Below are 14,626 nucleotides of genomic sequence, written 5' to 3'. Positions count from 1 at the left end.
AAGGTGCCAGCCTGGGTAAGGGTCTGATGGCTGTCTGCAGGCTGGCCACGCCCCCCAGCAGGGACCCTCACCCCATGAGGGTATGGCCATCCTGGGTGAGGGGCTGGTGGCTGTTTGTAGGCTGGCCACAGCCCCTTCAGGGTGGGGGTTCCTGCTGGGGTGCCTGGCCAGTCTCGGTGAGGGGCTGATGGCTGTTTTCAGGCTGGTCACAGCCCCTTCAGGGTACAGGGCCCTACTGGGGTGCCTGGCCAGCCTGGGTGAGGAGCTGATGGGCCGTTTTCAGGCTGGCCATGGCCGCGGGCTAGAAAGCAGGTATCTGGGATTTATTTAACTTTTATAATTGAAACTTTGTAGCCTTAAGTGGAGCCCAGGTCAGGTTGCTCCTGGAAACTGAGTCTCCCCAGCCCCTCCTTGAGCGGAGGCCAAGCCAGCTGGAAGCAGGTATCTTGGATTTATTTGTCTCCTATAATTGAAACTTTGTAGCCTTGAGCAGAGCTCAGGGCCAGCCAGGGCAGGCGGGAAGCTTGACTTCCTCCATCGGCAGGGGCAATGCAAGGCTCCTGCTCACTCCAGTTCTGTGGCAGCAGCCATCTTTGTGACGGGCTGATGGAGTCAGGAGTGATGGTTAATTTGCATATTACTCTTTTATTAGATAGGATGATTCTTTACAATTTCCACACTTTTGCATAGTGTACAAATACAGACTATTTTGATTTTTCTATTTTTTTTTTTTAGAGAGAGGAGGGTAGGAAGGGAGAGAGAAAAAGAGAGAGAGAGAGAGAGAGAGAGAGAGAGAGAGAAACATCTAGGTGAGAAAGAAACATCAAGCAGTTGCCTCCTGCATGTGCCCTGATTGGGGATCTAACCTGCAACCTGGGTAGGTGCCCTGATTGGCAACTGAACCCATCACCTTTCGGCGCATGGGACAACCCTCTAACTGTCTGAGTCACACTAGCCAACGCAAGTTTTGTTTTATATATTATTTGTATATATTTCTATATATATTTTTTGTATATATATTATTAATCCTCACCCCAGGATATTCTTTTCCATTGATTTTAGAGAGAGTGGAGGGAAGAAAAGGAAGACAGAGAGAAACATCTATGTGGGAGAGACATATCAATTGTTTGCCTCATGCATGCGCCCTGACCTGGGGCCTGGGATTGAACCTGAAACCTAGGAACAGACCCTTGACTGGGAATGGAACCTGTGACCCTTCCATTAGCGGGCCAGCACTCTAACCACTGAGAACACTGGCCAGGGCTCCTTCCTAATTTTTATTTCTTTAATTGTTTTGTCTCACCTTATGCAAGTACAGTAATATTGTGGCGGAGACCAGCTGGGCCTGCATGGTTTAGTGGTTGAGCATCAAGCTATGAACCAGGAGGTCACTGTGCGATTCCAGGTCAGGGCACATGCCTGGGTTGTGAGCTCAATCCCCAGTGTGGGTGTGCAGGTAGCTGATCAATGATTCTCTCTTATCATTGATGTTTCTATCTCTCCCTCTCCTTCCTCTCTGAAATCAATAAAAATTTTGTTGTTGTTTTTTCAAAAAGAGTGCGTCTGTAAAAAACAAGCTCATAAATACATAAGAATGGTAGAAGCAGGCAGTCTTGCCTTTCCCCAATCTCAGAGGGAAAATATTTAATCCTTCACCATTAACAATGCTGTTAGCTGTCATTTTTACATAAATCTTGTTAACAGATTGAAGGGATTCTCTTCTGTGCTGTTTTTTAGGGGTTTTGGCAGTGAAGATTTTGTCAGATTTTGGTTTCTGGGATCTGTTAATCTGATAGAATAAATTAGGTAGTGTACCCTCCTATATTTTCTAAACATTTTACACTATTTTCTGTAATAATAGTTTTATTTTTTAATACATTTTTGGGAAATTTCACCACAGAAATAATCTGAGCTTGGAGTCTTCTTTATGGAAGATATATTTATTATGAATTTAACTTATTTAATATATTTATTATATGTTTAGTTAATGAGTACAGTTTTATTCTGACTTTCTATTTCCTCCTGTCAGATCTGGTATATTATATTTTTTCTAGATGCTATTAATAATATTCTCTCATTATTCTTTTACTATCTGAAGCATATAGATTGATATCCATTTTTTTCAATTATATTTCTCTCCTTTTTTATTGTACAGTCTTGCTAGAAGTCTATTAATTTATTAGTCTTATTAGTGTTTTCAAAGAAATCACATTTGGCTCTGTTTATTTCTCTATTGTTCATCTGTTTTCTATTTCACTGATTTCTGCTTTTAACTTTGTTATTTCCTTCCTTCTACTTACTTTGCATTTAATATTATCTTTTTCATTTAATTTCTTAAGGGTAAATGCTTAATTAATTTTATGCCTTTTATATATTTTTAATATAAAACTATATATTTCACTCCAAGCATTACATCACATAAGTTTTGAGATGGTGAATTGTAATTATTCATGAGTTCAAAATATTTCCTAAATTTTCTTTCAATTTCTTCTATATAACTTACCGGTTACCTACAAAATTCTGCTTAACGTTCAAATACCTGTGACATTTCTAGATGCTATTGATTTTTAATTTAATTTCAGAGGATATCATCTGTAAGAATTCAATCTTTTAAAATGTGTTATAACATTTTTTAGCCGATTATGTGCTCTATCTATGTGAACAGTCATGGCAATATGAAAAGAATTTGTATTCTGTGGCAGGTCCATCTAACATTGTATAGATGTCTGTTAAGTCAAGTTGGTCACTTACGTTGTTCAAAGCTATATTCTCAACAATTGTTCAATAAAAATATCATATATTTTACAGAATTTTATTCAAAATTTTCATGTGTCTTTACAATCAGTATATTGGTTATCCCCAGGGTCAATTATTTTCTGTCTCCATGTATGTTTATTTTCTTTTATTTTTTTAATTACAGTTGATATACAATATTATAATAGTTTCAGGTATAAAATATAGTGATGAGACATTTATATAACTTACAAAGTGATCACTCCAATAAATTTAGTACCCATTGGACACCATATATAGTTATTACAATATTATTGGCTTTATTACCTATGCTATACTTTACATCCCCATGACTATTTTTTAACTACCAATTTGTACTTCTTAATCCTTTCCCCTTTTTCACCCATCTCACTGATGCCCCTCTCATCTGTCAAATATCAAAATGTTCTCTGTATCTATGAGTTTGTGTCTGCTTTGTTTATTTTTGTTTTGTCTTTTAAATTCCACATATAAATGAAATCACATGGTATTTGTCTTTCTCTATCTGACTTACTTCACTCATCCCGATACCTTATACGCCCATCTATGTTATTGCAATTGGCAAAAATTCAATCCTTATATATGAATCATATTCCATTTTATATATGTACCACTTCTTTTTATTCATTCATCCATTGATGGACACGGTTGCTTCTATATCTTGGCTATTTAAGTAATGCTGCAATGAACATATGGATGCAAATATCCTTTCAAGTTAGTGTTTTGGGTTTCCTCAGATGTATACCCAGAAGTGGAATTGCTGGGTCCTTCTTTGTCTCTTGTTATAGCCTTTGTTTTAAAGTGTATTTTGTCTGATATGAGTATTGTTAACCCAGGTTATTTTTTGGGGGGTTCCATTTTCATAAAAAATATTTTTCCATCCCTTTACAGTCTATATGTGTCTTTCAATCTGAAGAAAGTCTCTTATAGACAGCATATTTAAGGGCCTTTTTTTGTTATCCATTCAGCCACCCTATGACTTTTGTTTGGAGAATTTAATTCATTTACATCTATAGTACTTTTTGATAGACATGTAGTTATTCATTTTTTAAATATATTTTTCTTCTTTTTAAAGAAGTCTTTTTTAACATTTCTTGGAATACTGGTTTTGCAGTGATGAACTCCTATAGCTTTTTCTTATCTGGAAAGCTCTTTATCTGACCTGCATATCTAAATGATAGCTTTGCTGGGTAGAGTAATCTTGGTCATAAGTCCTTGCTTTTCATCACTTTGAATTTCTTGCCAAATTCTTCTGTCTTACAAAGTTTCTGTTGAGAAATCAGTTGACAGTCATATGGGCTTTCCCTTGTAGGTAGCTAACTGCTTTTCTCTTGTTTTTAAAATTCTTTCTTTGTCTTTAACATTTTGCATTTTGATTATAATGTTTTGGTGTGGACCTCTTGGGTTCATCTCGTTTGGAACTCCCTGAACTTTCTGAGCTTGTATGTCTACTTCTTTAACCAGATTAGGAAAATTTTCAGTCATTATCTCTTCAACTATGTCTTCAATTCCTTACTCTTTCTCTTTTCCTTCTGGTACCCCTATGATGCGAAGGCTGGTATGCTTGATGTTGCCCAAGAGGCTCCTTACACTATCCTCATTTTTCTTATTCCTTTTTTCTTTCTGTTATTTTGAATGGGTGCTTTATGCGACCTTATCTTCCAAATCACTGATTTGACTTTTGCTTCATTTATGCTGTTAATTCCCTTTAAAATATTATTCATTTCAGCTATTATATTCTTCTTTTCTGACTTTTTAAATGTATTCTATCTCTATTTTTGTGTTTCCTATCTCTTTGTTGAAGTTCTTACTGAGATTATTGAGCATTCTTATAATGAAGTGTTTTGAACTCTGTTTCTAGAAGATTGCTTGCCTCCATTTTGTTGTTTTTCTGACAGGTTTTTTTTTCTGACCTTTTATTTGGGACATGTGTACTTGTCTCCTCATTTGGGTGGCCTTCCTGTTTGTTTTTAGGTATTAGGTAGAGCTTCTATGTCTGCAGGTCTTGGTAATGTGGTAGATGTCCTATGAGGCTTCCTGGTCACCTAAGCTGGGTGCTGCAGGTGGGTCACTTGGGTGAGTTGTGTGTGCCCTTATGTTGTAGTTGAGCCTTAATTGTTGACATGTGAGTGAGAGGGACTGACCCTCTGACTGATTGGATGTTAGGACTGGCTGTGACCACAGTTAAGTTTTTGTACAGGGGTTGACCCTATGGAGCAGAACTCATTTTAGTGGGACTCCAGTGCCCACTGAGTCTGCCTTTTATGTGTGTCATTCATGGGGGTGGTTAGGTGGTTCTCTGGTATGGTTTGAAGCTGGTCCAGAGTCATTGTTTGAGTTAATTTACCACTCTTCAGTACACTCTCTCTATTTACTTCTGCCCAAGTCATTTGAGATATAGCCTTATTTCAATCCACATATAATGTTGACACTCACTGTTTTATCCAAAGCATTCATTCATGTAACATTTAAACCCATTATTGTTTATGTAGGTGTATAGTCTGAATTTCTATAATTGAATTGTTGTGTTTATCTAATAACATCAAGACACTTATAATTTAAGTTCATGAATTATAAAAATTGTTATCTGTGTAAAATTTGTCCCTTTTGGAACAACTTATTGAAGTAGTTTCAGGCTAATGTACATTTCTTCAAATAATTACTTGTGTCCAAAATAAAATTACTGAGAAAATATTACATGAGATGAGAGACTTTTCAAGGACTCGACTATAAAGTCTCTCTGTCTTTCTCCATACATGTATATAAAACATGTTACCTTTTTCTGTGTAAATAGACACAGCAACATCATTAGTTTTTCAAAACTAAGTTACAGACCTTTAGCATACTCAGTTTTCCTTATGTCCCCCTTATTAGTAGGGCATAAATTGCAAGCCAGAATTTTTATCATGAACTAAATACACTGCACATTCAGGTGAATTTAAAAAAATACCGGATTCAGCTTGTTAACAAGTAGACAGGTCTAATGAAATACACAGACAATTCTCAAACCTCATTTCAGCCATTAATTTCAATCTTGTCCCCAGCTCCTGCTTTGACCAAAATCGCTGACAAGGAGTAAAGTGGGGCCGACTAGGACTTCCTGTCCTGCACACCTCTGGTAGAGGTGCTAATGAACTGCAGAATGGCCACAAGGCAGCTCTCCCAAAGCAGAAAAGAGGCAAGAGTGAGGTAATCCTCCAACTGAATGATAAACCACCGATAATGCCAGTTTAATCTCCACTTCCGTCTTCTATCCAGAGGCAGCAACCCTGTCCTTCTACTCATAAATACGGAATAATGAGAAAGGATGGAATTTAACTATTTTGTATTCAATTATGATTATTTTCCATAAAAGATTTAACTTGCGTCTTTTAGCAGGACATGTAGCAAGGTACATAGCAATTGTTCATTTATATTTCCAATTAATAGCACAGTAGAATAATCTGCAAACCAAAGACACTTCGTTTCAACTGAAATTGTCTATTGGTTTAACTGAGCTGGCATAGATTTAATATCCTACCAAGCTTGCCTTAATGATTAGAAGAATATGCTGCCTTCCAGCAGTGTTTATTAAATATATACAGCGACTACATTACCAGGATTTATAACAGACATCAACAGATAAAAATTAAAAACTGTAATGTATCCATTCATATTATAGCACTTCAGCATAATTATGTAATTTATTAATCATTTGAAAAAGTATAGGTGTGCTGATAAAGTTGGACTTTTCTTATTTTAGAACCAACCTAGGTTCCACACAATTCCATTCACATCCTTGTTAAAGTATTTTTAACCCCAAACTTCAGTTTCCTCTAACAGACTATTACAGGCTTCACAAACCCTCATATACACTGCAATGTTTTCCTTCTATGACAAAAAGCTTGTTGAGAATATGAATGATGCCAGGAGTATGAAACCCCAAAACATCATCACTTGATGAGCTCATGGAAAAAATAGTGAAACTGATTAGAAACAGGCAAAATATAAAATAAACCAACCAATTTAGTTTCATTACTCAAACTGAGTGAAATGCAAAACATAAACAATGTATTGAGATGCATGTCCTTTGTATTTTAGCAATTTTTAAATTTTTAATGATTCTGGGTTTTGTGGTAGCTTGGGAGAAATGTTTTAATGTAACATTCATCTGAGCAAGGATGCCTATAACCATGGTAGTGCTTAGAATAGTCCAATTAAAATTTTCATATTTGGTAAGTTTGCATTAGATAAAAAGTACACAATGGAATATGGATCATTATCACTTTGCTTTCTTAGAATCAAAATACTAAATGTTGCATGGCATCAAAATTGCTCCTCCAATCCCTGAAAAAGCCCAGTTCTTCTGAATATCAACTAAGTTAATTAAGTTCACATGGGGAGACAGGCATTGGGAACAGCTTCCTTCATAAAAGAAAATATATCGACTTAAACCCACATATGTTAGCTTCCATTATTTTTATCTTTGTTAAACTATTTTAACTGTGTAATTATTTGTTTTTATTGTCACCCTTTTATATGTTGTACACCGCATAACTTGAATGACTATGTCTGTTTTCAATTTTTTAAAACTATTATGTACTCAAATGTCCCGATTTCATTGTTAAAATATGGCAAAAAAAAAATAACCCCAAAAAACAACAAACTAGTTCTCACCCTAATTTATCTGAATAATTGCATCAGTTCCTCATGTCTCTTGGCCTATGGGCTGATTCTCAGCCACCTAATCTCTAGCAATGTCATCACTTGCAAAATTCCATTTAGTTCTAGCACCTCCTTCTCTCTAGCATGTATCCCTGGATTCTAGACTGAACCAAGAAATGTCCAGACTAATGTAGGGTAAGACATGTTAAAAAGACAGCAATTTTGCATGTGACCCATGCACAAGAGTCACTTCCAAAGGTCTAGGTGACTTCTGAGGTAGCTGTCCTCCAAAGTAGTTCCCCAGCATTACTTCACCACTAACACAAGTTCTCCACCAATAACTCCCCATTACTACATAAGAAGTTACTTTGGGATAAATAAATTTCACTACTTCATTGCATAAATAAGTAGTTTTAAGTCAGGGAGAAATCTACAGGGCTTTCTTCACCATACTAAAGACCACCCTTGACATCCATGACCCGTGAGGCTCAGAGCACTCTTGGACTCACAAAGGACATTTCTGGAAAATCTTAGCCCATGCTGTAACTCTGAACTATAGTTATCCTCCAATTCAAGCAACTCACAGAACTTCATGGAGCCACCAAAGATTCTGTAGTAATAAGTAGCAAAAATATTTCGACCAGTTAGTGAACAGAAAATTGCACTTAACAGGAGGTTTTGATGGTGAAATAGGTTGCATTCCAGAAAGTTCCTAGCACACTGTGGACACAGAGTAAACTCTTCAACCACAACTTCTATTACTTTGTATCCCCACATACCTACTGCAAGGCCAGGCACAACACTAATTGGTTATAAATAGGATTATAAGGAGGAAAAAGTTGAAATGTAATATCTTTGGAAACTGTATATAAATCTTTTCTTAATTTTATGATTAAATTAGCATGTTTTTATCAGTTAGAAGTGAATAATATAACAGATGTAGAGTAATTATGGTTTAAAAAATGTCTTGCATGTCATATTAAAACTCACAAAGTTCAAAGCTTACCAACATAAAGATGTTGTCTGAAAAAGAAAAATTAGATGACATAGATAAAAATCTTTTAAAACTTTATTTTGTTACCCTTTGAAACTCTTCCATATCCTCTTAAAAACATTTAATGATACTTGAAGCCAGAAAATTTTTGCTCTTTCTGCTACTTTATGGGCTGTCTTTGTGTTAAATAGCATACTTTAAGGATGATGTAACAATTGGATTTTGACTCCACTCATGGGGTCAGTCCCAGACTGGAAACCGGTTTTCCTCTGGGGAGGGAGGCTCCAACATGCCTCTCACTTTGTACAGATTTCATTGTAATCTACTTCAAGGAGCCACATCGTCTGGCAAAAGTTGAAGGAAATGTCTCTGTCTGGCTTCATTATCACCCCGCCTCCCGCAGGAGTGTTGAAAAAGTAGACTCCCTGAATTTGGGTTTGGTTACACTTGGGTCACAGCCTGTTGATAAAATGTCATCAGTGTTTGCTTCCTCCTTATTTCTTATCTGGGAGGGTGTCATCTAAGAAGATGCTGAGGGGAAAAATAACATGTATACAGGGAAAGTTGTCGCTTAAAGTAGACCCCAGGCCCTGCAGAAAAATATTGAACTGAACATCAAGTAGCAGGGTGTGGGGCATTATGAATTAGCACCATCTGAGGTCCCCACATTTCAATCAGTTGGGATAAAGGATACCCAGTTAGCACTTGTCACACCAAAACAGATTTTAAGATAAAGATGGTAGTTTCTTAAGGGGAAAAAATAAACAGGATGCATAAAAAATTATTAGGTATAATTTCTTTTGGTTTCCTTTGGCTATATTTAATTGATACTGCAACCTAATTAATTATGAAATATGGTTTGTCACTTATTTCCTCTTACAACAAGATATTTCTTCACTGTATACAAGTAAAAAAGAAATAAACAAGAGGTATAATTTTAATGATAAAGGAAGAGAGGGACAAACGCACCTTGGCATTAACTGAAATAATGATTTTATATTTGAGACACATATTTGCCAAGGCATGTGGATAAATAGCAACATATTTGTAAAATAAATCATGCACACTATTAAAATCTGGGTTTTCCCTGTTATTCATGAAAAGGGATTATGTTTGTCAAAATACTGCAGACTGGGTGGCTTGAGAAAGAAATCTATTTTCTCACAGTTCTGGAAGCTGGAAGTCCAAGATCAATGAGTTGGTAGGTTTAGTTTCTCCTGAGGCTTCTGTCCTTAATTTGTAGATGGAAGCCTTCTTACCATGTCCTTACAGGGCCTTTTCTCTCTGCCTGCCCATGGTTTCTCTTTCTCTTCTTATAAGGATCACAATTATATTGAATTAGGGCCCCACTCTGAAGGCCTCATTTTAACTTAACCACATAGTTAAAGACCTTATAGTCAAATAGGGTTGCATTCTGAGGTACTGTAGTTGGGATTTCAACATCAATTTGGAAGACACACAGTTTAGTCTATAACAGAAGTGTTTAGGACAGAGTACAAATTTCAGCTTTAAACTAAGAATCTCTTCCATAGGTATCGAGGACATGAAATAAATCAGTTTTTAACATTCATTCAGCAAATATTTAAGAACTTACCATTCAAAATGCATGCCAACAAGATTCTATCTAGCTATAAAGTGAGTAAAAAATTGTCCCTTGTCATTTAGATGTGTACAACCTATGGTGACGAGGAGAGGAGACATCTATCCCCATAGGTTCTGTGATCTCTGCAATGAGCCCGCGTATCACATTAAGGTTTTCTCCAGGTCACAAATGCTGCTCAAACAATAGGAAGAATGAAGAGCTGACTTTTTGGCAACACCCTTTTTGGGAACTTTACCCTATTACACTGTTTTGCCTAGTGTTGGACATTTAGCCATTCCTTTTGTCCAACATTTATTGCACAACTACTATGTTCTAGGCCATCGGTTTTCAACCTGTGGGTCGAAACCCCTTTGGCGGTCGAACAACCCTTTCACAGGGGTCGCCTAAGACCATCCTGCATATCAGATATTTACATTACTATTCATAACAGTAGCAACATTACAGTTATGAAGTAGCAACAAAAATAATTTTATGGTTGGGTCACAACATGAGGAACTGTATTTAAAGGGCCAGAAGGTTGAGAACCACTGTTAGGCACTGGACTCTTTAATTATGCCAATGTCAAAAGTAACAATTGGATGAAATAAAAATTCAGCGTAGCTTCCTGCCCTAAAAATCCTCTGTGCTCTGCCTAATCATTCTTCCTGCCTCCCAACCCCTGACCCTTTTACTGCCTCCATAGTTTGTCTTTTTAGAATGTCACATAATTTGAATTATATAGCATGTAGCCTTTACAGATTACATTCTTCTTCTTAGTAATCTGCATTTATATTTCCTCCATGTCTTTTTTATGACTTAATATCTTATTTCTTTTTATCACTGAATGATACTCCATTGTCTGAATGCACCACTGTGTCTTTATCCATTCACCTACTAAAGAACATCTTGGTCCCTTCTGAGCTTTGGCAATTATGAATAAAGTTGCTATATACATTAGTGGTCATATTTTTGTGTGAACATGTGTTTGGCTCCTTTTGGTAAATATCAAGGCACACAATTGATGGGTCATATTAAAAGAGTATATTTCATTTTATAAGAAATTGCCAAATTGTCTTCCAAATGGCTTATTGTTTTGCATTTCCTCCAGCAATGGATAAGAGTCCCTGTTGTTCCACATCCTCACCAGCATTTGGTGTTGTCAGCGTTCTGCATTTTGGCCATCATGACTGGTCTGTAAAGGCATCTCATTGTTTTAATTGCAATTCCCTAATGACATATGATGTTGAACATCTTTTCATATGCTTATTTTCCATGTCCATATCTTCAATAGTGAGGTGCCTTTTCAAGTTTTTGCCCACTTTTAAACTGGTGTGTTCATTTTCTTACTGTTGAGTTATAAGCTTTGTTATATTTTAGATAACAGTTCCTTATCAGGTATGTCTTTTGTAAATATATTCTCACAGTTTGTGGCCTTTCTTCTCATTGCCTTGACATCATCTTTTGCAGAACAGAAGTTTTTTTGTTTTGTTTTTTTAATCCTTACCAAGAATATATTATTATTGATTTTAGTGATAGAGGATAGGATAGTGGGAGAGAGAGAAAGAAACATTGATGTGAGAAATATCAATCTGTTGCCTCCTGTATGCACCCTGACCAGGGATCAAACCGCAACCTGGGTATGTGCCCTGACCAGGAATAGAACCCTTGATCTTTTGGTGTACAGGACAATGCTCCAACTAACTGAGCCATACTGGCCAGGGCAGACAGAAGTTTTTAATTTTAATAAAGACCAGTGTATCAATTATTTATTTCATGAATTGTATCTTTGGAGTTATATCTAAAATTCACATAGTATTCAAGGTCATCTAAATTTTCTTCAATTTTTATTTTCTAGGAGTTTTATAGTTTTGCATTTTACTTTTAGGTTTATGAGCCATTTTGACTAGCTTTCCTGAGGGGTGTAAGATCTATGTTTATATTCTATTTTTTTGCATATGAATGTCTAGTTGTTCTAGTGCCATTTATTGAAAAGACTATCTTTGCTGCACTGTATTGCCTTAACTCTTTTGTCAAAGATGAGGTAATTGTATTTATGAGTCTATTTCTGAGCTTTCTATTCTGTTCCACTAGTCTATTTTTTTCACGAATGCCACATTGCCTTGATTAATATAGATTTATAGCAAGTCTGGGAGTTGAGTAGTGTCAGTCCTCTGACTTTGTTTATCTTCAGTACTTTGTTGGCTATTCTGGATCTTTTGACTCCCCATATAAACTTTAGAATCAGTTTGTTGATATCCACAAAGTAATTTGCTGCAATCTTGGGTGGGTCTGCATTTAATCTACACATCAAGTTTCTAAAGAACTGACTTTTAAAAAATCCTCACCCAAGGATATGTTTTTATTATTGATTTTAGAAAGCGAAAGGGAAATATGTTTTTATTGCTTTTATAGTGAGAGGAAGGGAGAGAAACATTGATGTGAGAGAGAAACATTTATTGGATATCACCTGCATGTGTCCCAACTGAAGATTGAACCAGCAACTTAAGTATGTGCCCTGCCTGGCTATGGAAGCCATGAGGAAGTGGCATAAAATTTATGAAAGAACGGGAATCTCAATCTACAGTCAACAGGTATACGTTGGTTTATTGCACTTCACTTTTTTGTATTTTGTAAATGTTGCGTTTTTTACAAATTCAAGGTTTGTGGCAACCTTGCAATGAGCAAGTTTATCAGTGCTATTTTTCCAACAGGCTCAGATAATTGTTACCATTTTTTAAGAGATGGTGAATTATTTTTAAGTTTTCAATTATAATTTAAATTCAATGTTATTTTGCACTATTTCAGGTGTACAGCATAGTGATTAGACAATCATATACTTTATAAAACATTTCCCTCAAGATTTCCAGTACACACCTAGCACCATATATAGTTATTACAATATCATTAACTATATTCCCTTTGTTGTATTTTGCATCTCCATGACTATTTTGCAACTACCAATTTGTGCTTTTTAATCCTCTTACCTTTTCACCCAGACCCTTCCATCTCCCCTTCCCTCTGGCAACCATTAATCTTTACTCTAAGAATTTTTAAATTAAGGTACGTACATTTTTTTAGACATAATACTATTGCACATTATTTAATAGACTACAGTATAGTGTAAACATAACTTTATATTCACTGGGAAACCAACACATTTATGTGAATAAAACAAGTTATACTTGCTTTCTTGTGGCAGTCTGGAACTGAACCCACAATATCTACCAGGTATGACTGTATATCTGAAGACATTATTTTTCAGGGGTAAATGGGAATAAAAATATTCTCAGCCAAGAGAAAAGTAAAATATTTGCTTAAGAAATTCTGTAAATAGGAAGGAAGTGGGAAAGAAAAAGAATCATGCAATATCAAAAAAAAGAAACAATGAAAAAAGTAAATACATAGGTAAATAAAAATACATTTTCTTTCTCTTAAAGAAAGTCCTAAATTCTTGACAGTTGAGGCAAAAAATTATAATGATATCTGGTAGTGCTTTAAATATATGTAAAGATAATATTTAAGGTAATTATAGCATTTGGTATTTTGACAACAACAAAATTGATAGCATAATTCTTTTCATTTATTCTTAGCAGATTAGTCATAGAGAAGGAAAAAATTGTGAGTTACAAGATCATGATCATAGAAGTCATCCAAACTGCAATCCATTAAAAAAGTTTAAAATAATATAGCATCTGATATCTGTGGAATTATACATGAAAGGAAATATAAAAGAAAGGAAAGAGACATAAAAGGAAGTAAATTTGTACATGCTATTCAGACTAGTAAAATATTCACACAAGTAGACTCTGATGAATTATGTATATATAATATACAAAGAGTAACTGCTAAAGAGCTGTATAAAGAAATACCCTTAATATATTATAGATATATCAAAAAGGAATTCTTAAAAATGTTTATGTAACCTAAAGAGAGGCAAGAAAAAGAAAGCAAAGAAATAAAACAAGAACCAGAAAAAACAAACCAAGAACAACAATGACTGAAGCTCTAACATATCAAAAATTAAATATAAATAGTCCAAGTATGAGACTGCATAATGTATTTAAAAAGTTACCCAACCACATACTCACTACCAGAGATTCACTTCAACTATAATGATATAGGCAAATTAAAAGTTAAGGAGTAGAAAAAAGATATCTCATACTAATATTAAAAGAAAGCAAGAGTGGTCATATAGATATCAGATAAAATAGAATTCAGAGAAAAGAAATTAGCATAGAAATAGGACATCCTACCTAATAAAGAGGGAATATGTTACTTGACTGCCCTGCCCTCAAAGATGGTGGCACCCACAGCCATAAGATGGCAGCGCCCAGTCCCCTCAGCCCTGCTGGGGTGGCAGTCATGTGGCAAGGCCAGGCCTGCCCCACACACCTGCCTCCAGAGTCCCCCAGTCCCCTCAGCCCCCCCAGCCTCCCAGGACTGGCCTGAGGCACAGGATGGGAGCTGCCCAGCTGCCCAGGGCCGCCCAAGTTGCAGGTAACCAGGGCCGGCCGAGGCTTGTGCTGCCGGCAGTGGCAGCAGCAGAGGTGTGATGGGGTCATCACCTTCCCCTGATCGCTGGGTTGCCTCCTGCTCCTGAGGGTTCCCAGACTGTGAGAGGGGGGCGGCCGGGC

Source organism: Myotis davidii, unplaced genomic scaffold (assembly GCF_000327345.1).
Source record: "Myotis davidii unplaced genomic scaffold, ASM32734v1 scaffold46, whole genome shotgun sequence".
NCBI classification, from domain to species: Eukaryota; Metazoa; Chordata; class Mammalia; order Chiroptera; family Vespertilionidae; genus Myotis; species Myotis davidii.
This window is presented reverse-complemented; position numbering follows the sequence as displayed.